We start from the raw sequence: 12050 nt of genomic DNA on the forward strand, positions 1-12050 counted from the left end.
TATAATCTAAAATGATCATCACAGAATCATAAATGTCACACATGAAAAAGACTATCTGTCCTGATACTGCTTGATACAAGGATGTTTACCCGATATTAATTTGCCAACAGAACATTTTTTAGCCATGATGATTTTAAACTTTATGTCTTCTGTACTATCTTCTATTCAGCAAAATTAAATCTGAAGTACTTAAAAACATTCCAACAGTTGAATTCAAATGTAACAGGATTTCCTTTATCCCTTTAACACTAAAGATTCACAAAACAGGGACTCTTCATGTTCTCAAATGTTGACTTTCCTATATGTGAAAAGGTATTCAAATCAGCAAGTACTCAGTGTTGTCAGCTGAAAAAGAAATGCCAAGACAACACAATTATTTTTTTTTTTTTTCTTATTATACAAGGTCTTGCTTATAAATTGGAAGTGCTGGAAAATGACCATCATTTGGTATTGGAAATGGGAAGAACCATCAAACATGAAAATAAAGCACAGTAAGGATCAAAGTCAGACAACCCTTTCTGGTAGATTTCAGTACACTTTAAAAAGTGTGCAAAAAATACGATGCCATTTATTTTGAAAAGTTATGCTCTATCATCACTCAACAATTTACAACTTCAAACAGCTAATTGAATATCACATGCAGTGTGAGGTAGGCTAGCATAACAACATATTATCTCCCCCACACTTCAGACTGAGAAACCTGGAAAGAGAAATTAAAATGAGGTTATCAAAGATGGTCTCAGGGACAGACTTTGTGACAGAACAGAGATTAGAACTTGGAGGTCCTTTCTTTACCTGAACATCAGCACACAGACAAGTGAGGCAGTTCTGCAGCTAAAGAGGAGTCCATGTGAAGCTGAGGGACCCTGACTCATAAATGCAATTAAAAGTAAAAATGCTTCCCAAATAACTCTCCCTCTAGCTTAATTATTTTTCCCTGATAAATCAGAACAAAAAAAGGAGTTAAAAATTCCTCATCTGTGGTCATTTAGTGCTCTTGGGGGCTTTCCCTTGGGATATGTAGCTGTGGTATGAACTCTGAACTCAGTTCAGGTGACTGTGCCTGCCATCAGAAGCACATTTAAGGTTGTTGCTTTCAACTTAGAGATACATGTATCTCTGTGGAGCTATGGATGAGGTTCCCAGTCTGTAGAGGGGAAGAGGATTCTTGCACGTTTTAAACATGTTCTCATCTCCAAGGGATTCTCACTGATGCAGACTCTAGGTGGCTCTGCACTAAGCCGGTGGGTTGGCTAAGTGTTTTAGTAGATGTAGCCCTATATCCAATTTTGGGTTAGGAAAAAGTGATAAATGCTACATATGTAGACATAGTGTAACCCATCTGTCCACCTCCAAACACATGCATTGTACACATGACAAGTTAATTGTGCATTAATCAGGATATAATCTCATACTGCTAATGCAAGTTATGATGTAATTTTACCTTTACTACTTATACAGCTCTGGCCATTATTATCATGTAATAAATTGTATCACTGTAGACTGATGAATGACACTAGTTAATGCATCTCCACCTAATTTGTGTATTTCACGTGGTGATGTAGCATTACTCTGATTTGTTTCTTACCTGGGGAATCTGCCATATAATTGTCTTATGGCTCCGCTAGACTTTTCAGAATGCCTGCAACAGAGGAGAAAATACTTGGTGTTTGCTTTCATTAAAAAAAGAAAAAAGGGGGAAGATTTTGCCACAGACAGTGATTGTTTTTTGTTAGGGGACTAATCCCTTCCCAGTGAGCCCAGCCCTAAGTGGGAATGGATATACTACAAGGAAAAAAACCCGAACATGCTGACTTGGAATTTAACAGTCCAAATTTGGCCTTCTGTAATGTTTGATGCAAGAATGAATAGTTGCACATCCATGCCACTCCTACAGCATGTCCGTAGGTCCACCTGTTAAAGTGAGTCACAATCAATATAGCTAGGGCTAAAAAGGAAAGTTTCTGTCAGAATTACATGTTCACATTTTTCCTAGCTTTTGCAGCTCATCTCTTTATCTGTACAGCTGTGTGTCTGACCCTCACACCTCAAGCTTTTTAAAGTTCTGGATTTTTTTCTTTCTTTGAACACTTTCTGTGATAAATATGAAAATGAAGAGAGGCAACGTAGATCTAGACCAAGCTATTTTTCTAATGTTTTCCATTAAGCAGCAGCTGCTGTTACCAAGCTGTCATCTTTGTTGCTAGGGAGATTAGGTGTGCATGCCAGAATGGGACCAGTTGGATCAACGCGTCCACCCTACTGCCTGGGAATGTCAGTGCATTGATGAACTCCTGGATGTGGGGCTGAGCAAACTCCTTCCTCTGACTTCAGAAGGAAATGGGCTGCTGGAACAGAATTCTTGGGAAAGGCCTTTGAATCTCTGCAGGACACTCAGAACTGTTTTCCTACACCATCGTAGTCTCTTCTTCCTCCCTTCCCCCACCATGTGAAAAAGATGAAATGTTTCATTTTGACATTTTCAAAATTCAAAGCATCTTGAATTTTCATTTCCAAAAGACACTTCAAATTTCACATACAGTTTTCTGCCTTCCCCTCAAAGGAAACAAAAACAGGTAACCTAAGTAAGATATGAAACTGCAGTCAGTGCCCAGCAACGTATTCCTATTTGGACTCAGCCAGCAAACCAAAACCAATAATCAGCTGCCTGCGTAACGCTGATCAGTGTCTTCAATGAACTTCCCCTGCCTTTAAACACTGTGCAAGTGTTAAAGAGCTTTGCTGACCTATATAGAAGGCATTAGAGTTGTTTTGCAAAAATAAGTGTTTACAATTTATGCCTTACAGTTGCTGTTCTTCTCCTCCAAACAGAAAAAAAGGGCCTATACATATATATACACATATATCTATTATATATTATAACTCAGTTAAGCCATACAAAGCGTATATCACCTTTCAAAGTGCAACATTTCTCCAGTCTACACAGTAGACAAAATACCAAGACAGAAGTCTCTTTTTCCTCAGTTAGCCCTCCATGATCAAGGTATGGTTTCTGAGTCTGCAATGAATACACTAAGAAGGGAGCAATCTTCACAATTCTCTAATATGCTGATAAGAAAACTTTATCACTTTATTAGTGAATCACAAACGGCAACAGGTCAGATCAAATTTCTCACGTGGCATAAAGATCATAAATGCAGTTCCCAGGGCTACCTCAGCTTTAATAAAATGAAGTCATCCATGTGTTGCTTTGTATTAATATTGCAAGTAGATTTAAGCATATATAAGCCATGATTTTTCCTCAAGTGTTAAATCAAATCGAATCACAGATTTTTATGAGTGATAAAATGATAATAGACCAGATCTGGTCAGCTAGGATAATAACTTGATTCAGTACTTTGGATGTAAGTGTTTAAGGTTTCCATAATAAAACTGTAATGTTATACCCTAAAGTGTGTTAATAACATTAAGTGATGTAACAGTGAAAGCGAACTGACAGAATGTAATACCCATAGGGCCATCATAATAGAAATAATTTATAATGTAACAGCAATAAAATCTTTAATGTTATCTCAATCCAGTCCTGTCCCCATGTCTGGGGTTTCAGATTACATGTGATTTTTTTTCTATGCATTTAAGTGTTAACTTAAAATAATTAAGAAAATGGTTTTCAAAGTAGAAGCGCCTTTCAAAGTTGCTGACCTGATAATCATATCATTAACTCTTTCCTTCCTGACCAATTCCCGTGTGGCTGAAAGCTGATGTAAAAAGAAGTAAATCTTCTTTCTTCCAATATGAGATCTTTTTTTTTTTTTTTTTTTTTTTTTTTTTCCTTTTAAAAGCAATTTATAGAAATCAAGGAATGTGTAGGACTACCTTACTAATTAAGACAGAACCTCATTCTTATGATTCTCATACCTAAACACAAACACAAAATATGTTGTCTAAGTTTCAACAACTCCATAGTAAATGCCATCTCACTATAAACCCATAATGTTCATAAATGGGGCTATCTGCTAGAGGAATAGGAAGGCAATAATGTGTCTTCCATCATTGTGGTGGCAAAACAAAACATGCGACATGGAAGAGCCTGATTAGATACTAGAAAATGTCCTTAATAGCAAAGTGCTGGGGTAAGTTGCCTGGCGGGCCCATGGGATCTTCTGCACCGGAGATTTTTAAGAACAGAAAGGATCAAATGTCTGTGAGGTATGAACATAATGTAGTTCATCCAACCTCTTGATAGAGGGATGTACCAGAGAATGTCACATAGAGTCACAGAATAGTTGGAAGGGACCCACAAGGATTATCAAGTCCAACTCCACATATGTGACACAGAAAACTACCTCCCTAATTTACAGCATAAATATCTTCCCTGGAATCTCAATATGGAGTGATTTTTAATATCTCTTAAGAGAGTTGTCTCCAGGAGGTAAAGAACTTCTTTGCCCTTTATTCTCTTCAAAGCATTTGAAAAGTACTAACTGGATGGACACGCACACAGATGTAGAAACATACATGTAAAAACGTTTTTTAGAAGCAAACGGTAAACAATCTTTAGGCTTTCTTTGATTCAAGGTAAGGTACAGTTTTATTCCTTCTTCTTGGCAAAACTGCCTTCTGAGAATATTGACTGTTTTAAGGCAGGCATACCAAGGGCTTACTATAATGTATGCCATGGCTCGGAGGAGTGAAAATATAATAAATTCAGCATTTGAATTCTCTTGCAAACCCATCCAGCCCAGGACTAATAACCTGTATCTTTAGAAAATACTCCAGCATCAGACATACAAGATAGCTATTGTGCAATTAAGAAAATCCTCTGACTCTCAGGTTCTCTCTGGACCCACCAGGGAATCCAGAAAAAAATAACTGGAACTGAACAAAGAAGCAGCTTATCATCTTGAAATATGCAGGGTTAATCGTCCCTTTAAAAGCAAATGTATTAGGAAAACATTAGATCCTTAGCCCTCTGTGACATAATTACACAGGTTTCTGACTAAACAGAGGCGCTCATTAAGTAAAACATTTTATTTTAGTTTCTTGTTGGTTGCTGGTATTATTGGGCTTCTTGCCCAATTCCAGCCAGGCTACCATATGAACAGTGAAAACAGCCAACATTGTTAATACAATAACAACAACAACACTTGGCACTTCCATCATTCCCTTGATCTCAACATCTTAAAGCAATTTACAGATATTACTTGGTTTCGCCATGTGACAAAATTGCCTAGCACGTAAGATTGATCACCCTTATTTTACAGATGGATAAGGCAGGGCAGAAAGGTATTAGGTTGGCTTTCCCTGTCTGCTAGAAACTTAGTGGTAAGATTCAGAAGTCCTGAAGAGAAGCCACGTGGAATTCCTGCTTCAATAATGACTGAATTTTTTCCCCCCCTCCTTAATTGCCATTGTCCTTTATTGGTTCCATGTAGCAGAAGATGGCTTGTGCCATGAATAATCAAGGAGGGATGCAAATTGTACTGAAAAGGGAATTATAAGCATCACTTATTATTTGTCGTTTTAGAAAAACAGGTTCAGTTTCTCTCCAAATTGATGTTGGTTTATGTAAAACAGTTAGGGCCTAGTTTTGGCCAGCTATAAAAGACACAAAGACATGAAGTTTGCAGTGGGGGACAAAGGCATAAGTAGGAGAGGGGGAAGGATATTTTAGTTCCTAGTTCACCAAATCTGGCTATTCAAACACTTGTAATGAGGCTTCTTTACAGAGCTCCCAGCAATGGGAATGTTAGTGGAACATTTGTGCCGAGGGTCTAGGAATGCATATAAACATGTGAAGTCTCTGAGTCGCCAATAGCACTTAGTCTCAAAACCCCTCCCATTCTCCTGATCCGTCTTTGGCAAAGATATTCTTCACCCAGGACTTGTGGGGGGTGCTCTGGCACACTAGAATCCAACGATGTATTTATGTAGCCAAACTTACAGAATAAAGCTCCCATCTACAGATGTGCATACATATCTTCAGCCTGAGAAATAGTGAAACAACTTTTGTCTTGCATCTAAAAACACCTCATATGTCGAAAGCTGAGCAGAGCTCACATTTGCTGCTCATGGTATTGCTTCAGCAGAAAAAATATGCAGAATATAGAATTTCACTTCACACAGGGAAGGTTTCATCCCAGAGCTCATCTTGATAAATTTCTCAGTGGTGTGCTGGATAGTAAGGAGACTCGCTTGTCATCTGCCAGATTTCTGCCATAGCAAAATAGTTCTTTTTCTGTCTTTAGTCTAAAGGAGAGAACTTTACTAGGAGCCTGATGTGTTAAACTCACCATAGGCACTAAGCAAAGTCTCGCACAATGCATATGAGTGCTATCTGTATCCAGATTCTGTCTATGTTGATTATAATTGGCATTGCTGCAAACTCTCTGCTACAGAAACACACCAGCACCCCCCGATTTGTAAACTCAGGTGCTCCACCTTGGCTACAAAAATAAAAACATAATACCTCCACGTAAACCTAATGGAGTTACTATTAGAACAAGCTCTTAGGTCTAGGTGAATGTATTACAAGAGTAAAAGAGGTGGGAACCATCTTGTCACTTATTCAGCTGGATATGAATGACTGGCTTCAAAAGAAACTCAGGAGTAAAAGATTAAAGGGAAGATGACCATGAACTCTCCTTTCCCAAAGGAAGTTCAAAGCTTCCTGATTTAGGTTCTTATCACACTATAAAGAGGGGAGGGAGGAAGATAAAAATTTAAAAATAAATGATCTTTAAGAAATTATTCTCATCTGAGTGTCCTCCAATATGTCTGGTCCTCTAAGTGTTAAGTGAATTGTAACTAGATCCTAGAGAGACAGTTGCAACCTGGTTATCAGTGGCAGTAAATGGAAGATAATAGCCCCACTAGAGAGTTATGAAATGGCTTGTCTTTGAGCTGCCAAAGTGTTTAGGCTCTCTTTTATTATATTCACAGCAGTAATCCGATATGTCCTGACTTCTGTCATCTGTATGTAATGCTTATCAACTCTCTGCCAGTGATTCACCCCCTTGTCAGGGACAATTATTCCTCAAAGTGCTGAGGTTACGACTGAAGCAATATTATGACTAGAAAGAAAATATGAAAGGTGCAGCACATCACAGCAAGCAATCTTGAAACTGACGTCAAAGTGAAGGAGAACATTGTTGATAAAAAAATAAGGCATAATGGGAGTGTTGCACTATTGCTCCCAAGGCAGTCCTGGGCATCACTAAGGTCATACATACACATGACTATGGTAATGGAAGATTTTCCATTATTTTATTGGAGCTACATTGTCATACTTCTCTGGTTAGGTGTCCATCTCCATTTCCATTTTAAGCCCCCCATTTAAAGACATTTAAAACTACACAGGCAGAGTCTGTCCTGTCCCTCTAAATTTGCAGACAGGAGCTCAGCCCAGGAAATTCATTTTCCTCCAAAGAATCATGAAATGAAAAGCATAATCTAAGGGACTCAGGGTCCAATTTGCAGTTTTCAAGTAGCCTGAAATTACAGTAACACCTGTGGTAAAGTTCTGATCCAAGCATGTTCAGACCAACCTGTTTCATCACTCTCTTAGATGCCTCAGGCAAAACTTAAATAAGTTTTGTCGCTCCTTGTATTGCTTATGGCTTCATTAATTTGTGGAAGCAGAATAGATTATTTTGGGCTTGTGCCCAGGAGAACCTGTGGCAGTGGGGAAGGTGAAGTGTCCCAGCTACTGTGAGAACAGTGGTGAAGAGCAGAAGGCAATCTGCAAAGCAGGGCAGGGGCCTCGGGGCACCAGAAGCTGAAGACCACTGGGAGAGGGTGAAAGGCTGTAGTATTTCTTTGTCTTCTCTGGAAGCAAGGGGAAACTGTGGCTTGCGAAGCTGTGTCAATGGCAATGAGCAAAAGCAGCTGGTCAGTGAACATAATGGTGGAGACAGAGAGGCCAAAAGGGGTGCCAGATGGTCCCAGGGGCAGTCCAGCTGACCAACAGCAGCACCTATGCCCTGCCTGCATATGTGGCTTCAACCCAGTATGAGTTAGATGTCAGTCAGCACATAATTCACTCGACTAAGGGTTTCAGCCTACAGAGTAGCAGAAGTGGGGGAAAACAATACCTCTCTGTGGTATTTTTATAGTTCTCAGCCTCTAAAACTATAGCACAATTCTGTTCTTTGGTTCTCATTTCGCAAACAAGTGCTTAAGGAGTGCCGCTTCCCAGCTCGGAGGGTCACAGGTCCTACTGCGAGGCCAAGAAGGGCCCAACGCACAGGTGAAACAAGTGGGGTAAGAACACAGAAGGAGGGAGGAGGCAGTCAGGGTTGAAAAAAAAATTAAGCTACAAATCAGCTGTCCAGTCAGAAAGTAAAGCCACTTAAGCATAGGCATCTCTGTTCACAGAGATTAATGCAAGCCAGGTCTTTCTGCAATGTTTGGTGCTGTTATTTGGCTGGTCTTCCTGACTGTGCTTCAGAGAGGCCTACATGCACCGACAAGGAGCCTACAGTGGTCTCAAGGGTCATGAGCAGCAGGGTCAGCTGTGCTTCCACTGGGAGAAAAAAGGAGCCTCCTAAAGCAATGAGGAAAGGGAATGAATCACTGCACCTTGTCTAATATATCGCAGTAATGTAATATAACAGCAATAACCCCCAGAGCAGCATCTGGTGAACTTGTGACTAAACACAGCTTGTTTTGCTCAATGCACACAAGTGATGAGGATATATTTTACTCCTTTGCCTCACCCTGCCCAAGTGCAAGTGGTAACAAAGCTATTTCTGGGAAACTTAGACCATCTACAAATCAGAATTGCAAGCAGACTTTTCTTCCCCATGAAGCACATAGGTAGCTCACTCTGCAGGAGAGTGCTCAGCAGCATAAACTCCTGAGTCTCAGTTATGGCCACCAAAGTAGACAGAGATCTGATCTCAGCTATTCACCACACTTTTCTGACACTGCAAAATTCCCCGTTAAACTCCTGCATGTAGGTGGCTATTTCAGGTGATATTTCCCGGGGATGCAGGAGGCCTGACTCTCCCATGAAGAATATTGGTGAGTGGTTGCTCTGACCTTGGTCAGAGTTAATCCTGCAGGAATGAAAAGGTTCAGATTTCAGTACTCACTGGAAGAGAAGAGAAGGGAGGAGGGGTAGCCCCCTACTAACATAACGACATGACCGGTGGCTCTGCCGTCAGTTATAGCATTGCTTGCATTTGGCATTATATTACGAAAATACCTATTCAGAGAGGAAAATAAGATCAAAGACAACATTTCCGTAGTGATGACTTTAGCTCCACTTCACTCTGCTCTCTCTCCTCCTCCTGTCCTTCGTGTTTCAAGGCTCTTGCTCTATTCATCCACTCTATGCCACCCCGGGTTTATAACATCACATCAGCAGCAGCACTAATAACCCGTGATTCTTTTCCCCCATTGTGTTTGTCAGAGTCAGTAATCTGGGCACTACAGTAGCACAGCACTGAAAAGCTACAGTGTGTTCCTATAGCAACCAACTAATCCGCAGGTGGAAGGTGATTGGGCACCTTTTGCACCGGAACAATAATTTGAAAGATCTTTTTCAGTGTGCTGTTCTGCGGCATGAGTTCATTGTATTGCAACCCACCACGAATCATTATAAGCTGTCATGAAAATGCAGCCACGGCTGCACAAATCATAGCAAAGAGAGATGCGTCTTCCAGCAACAAGCCCTTGAAATATTTCACAGCAGGTTAAGAGGCCAAATTGCGTATAGCGGGATGTATTGTACAGGATAAAACAAAGGGCTTGTATAATAAGCCCAAGCTGACAGTCTCCAAGTCAGGGAATCCCAGTGAAGTGTAAGTGTGTGCATGAATATGAGTTTTCCTGAGCGGTGGAAGGAAAACAGGCATAATAAAAGAAAGTGCTGGGCAGAGCTCCCACATACAACTCTTCCAAAACCAATTACTCCCACCTGGTTATTCCCATTTCTCCATAAACTTCTCCTTTTACAGAAGAGAATTTAATATTCTCTAATTGAAACCTCCAATTTAAGGCATTTGCTTGCTATCCTCAAAGTCTGAAATCCTGGCCTGGATTTTCAAAAGGTGACCAGAGATTATAGACGCCTCAAATTTTTGTATATTCAAATGAAGAAACCTTCAAGAAACACAGAACACTCTTCTTCTGAAAGTCAGTTTTTTTTTATCTTTCTAACAGTAAGCAGTCTGAATTTGAGGTAGGGAGTGATCTTTCAAAATAAACCATCTTAATCCATGGAGTATGCATAGCATAGACAATGACAGAACAAGCATCTCCACATCAATCTCAGGAAAGGATCGCTGTCCTTTGCAGCCAACACCTAACTTCTACTCATTTTTTCTTTGAAATGCTGGACTGGAAATACCTCTTTAATGATAAGATGTACAAGCACAAGCATTTCCCAGAGAGTGACTGCAATGCAAAGGGAGAGCAGTTAGTGTAAATAATGCAATAGGCATTGTCACAGAAAAACAAAAAGGAAACCTGTAGTCTTTAATTTAAAAAATAAATAAATAAACAACACAACTACTTCTCTACATCAGTTTAATCACATTGTAAAGAGAATGTCTGTATTAAGTGCCTGTGCTTAATAAAAATGTCAAAAACTCTCATTGCATAAATCAGCTCTTTCAAGATTTGTTGGGGTGATGGAAGAGAAACCTTTAAAAGAGAGGGCAAACAGAAATTTAGTTACTCAGATATGACTTCTAAAATTGAAGCTTAAAATTTTCCCTTCATTTACAGGCCAAAGATTCCAACCTGGGACACTTCCATCTCAATGTTCCTAACTATGAGACAATGAAATCAGTGTCTCATTTACAGCTGAAGAGTTTTGAAAAGCAGAGGGTCTCCACTAGAAGCCAAACCAACAGACAAACAAAACAGAACAGATACTGCTTTCATGATCTAATTCTTTTACTCATCCCAAATTAGGATGAGTAAACTGGATGAGGCAGGTTCACATATTCAGTTTATATCAGGTAGAAAAAATCTTGAATGAGGTCTAGGGAGATCTCCTAGAGCTATTATTAGGTTATTAGGTTATTAGTGCTGTAGCGAGGTGGGGGTTGGCCTGTTCTCCCACGTGCCTGGTGACAGGACGAGGGGGAATGGGTTTAAGTTGAGCCAGGGGAGTTTTAGGTTAGATGTTAGGAAGAACTTCTTCACTGAAAGGGTTGTGAGGCACTGGAACAGGCTGCCCAGGGAAGTGGTGGAGTCACCATCCCTGGAAGTCTTCAAAAGACGTTTAGATGTAGAGCTTAGGGATATGGTTTAGTGGAGGGCTGTTAGCGTTAGGTTGGAGGTTGGACTCGATGACCTTGAGGTCTCTTCCAACCTAGGAAATTCTGTGATTCTGTGATTCTGTGATTCTGTGATTGAGTATTCTACAGCTAATATCAGTTTCTTCCTCTTATTTCCTTTTACCTTTCACCTACCATGCAACTCAGAAAGATTTCTCAAGGAAAGTCTTTGAAAAATTCTTAATCATTCTTAATCTCTCTCTTTTTTTTTTTTTTTCCTTTTTCCCAGCAAAATATTCAAAAATTCTTGACCATCTCTAATCGTGAAATACATTGAGTGTTCCTCTCAAGTAATTCATGCCTTAAAATGACATGTTTTTGTTCCTTTCAGAGAGCTTGGATAGATAGCATTGTTTTTCTTTCCAAAGCACATCAAAGAGTCCAAATTTTGGCAGGCTTTCTGTTTCCTTTAAAAAAGGAGAAAAAGAAAGAAAAACAGAATGAAAACAAAGCTAAGAATAGCTGTTCTCTTGTGAAGAGTTGTGGGTTTCTTCACTTCTAGAATCACAGTCATGGTGCTCTCTTCAGGGAGCTGCTGAAACAGAAAGCCTGGAGGTGGAAAGGTGGAGAGGGATAGAAAGATCAGAGAATTGGCACAGGATATGCAGCCTTTTGCCTCTTGATGTTCAGGCTTAATCTAGCCAAAGTCATGATTCACCAGATGAACTGAAGTCATCATTATTGTTAAGCACTTTCATGGGCTATGCAAAGTCAGATGTAGTCTCTAACTATTCCCAGGGGACAAGTTTCTACATAAGTGCAGCTGGTACTTCATTGACAGCTCTGGTGATAGTTTTG

The 12050-nt window shown here is 39.8% G+C and overlaps 1 long non-coding RNA gene across 1 annotated transcript in view; it reads right to left on the reverse strand.

Moving 5' to 3' along the window:
• Positions 1–515: 515 nt before the first annotated feature.
• Positions 516–12050, reverse strand: part of LOC311442867 — a 286453-nt gene continuing 274918 nt past the window's right edge. Inside the window, exons 6-7 of the long non-coding RNA XR_014696923.1 lie at positions 1589–1642; positions 516–700 (exon numbers count right to left, since the gene is read on the reverse strand). This is a non-coding gene — a long non-coding RNA (uncharacterized lncRNA). The remainder of the gene's footprint in view (positions 701–1588; positions 1643–12050) is intronic.

This window comes from Aythya ferina (assembly GCF_964211825.1).
Source record: "Aythya ferina genome assembly, chromosome: 11".
Taxonomy (NCBI): domain Eukaryota; kingdom Metazoa; phylum Chordata; class Aves; order Anseriformes; family Anatidae; genus Aythya; species Aythya ferina.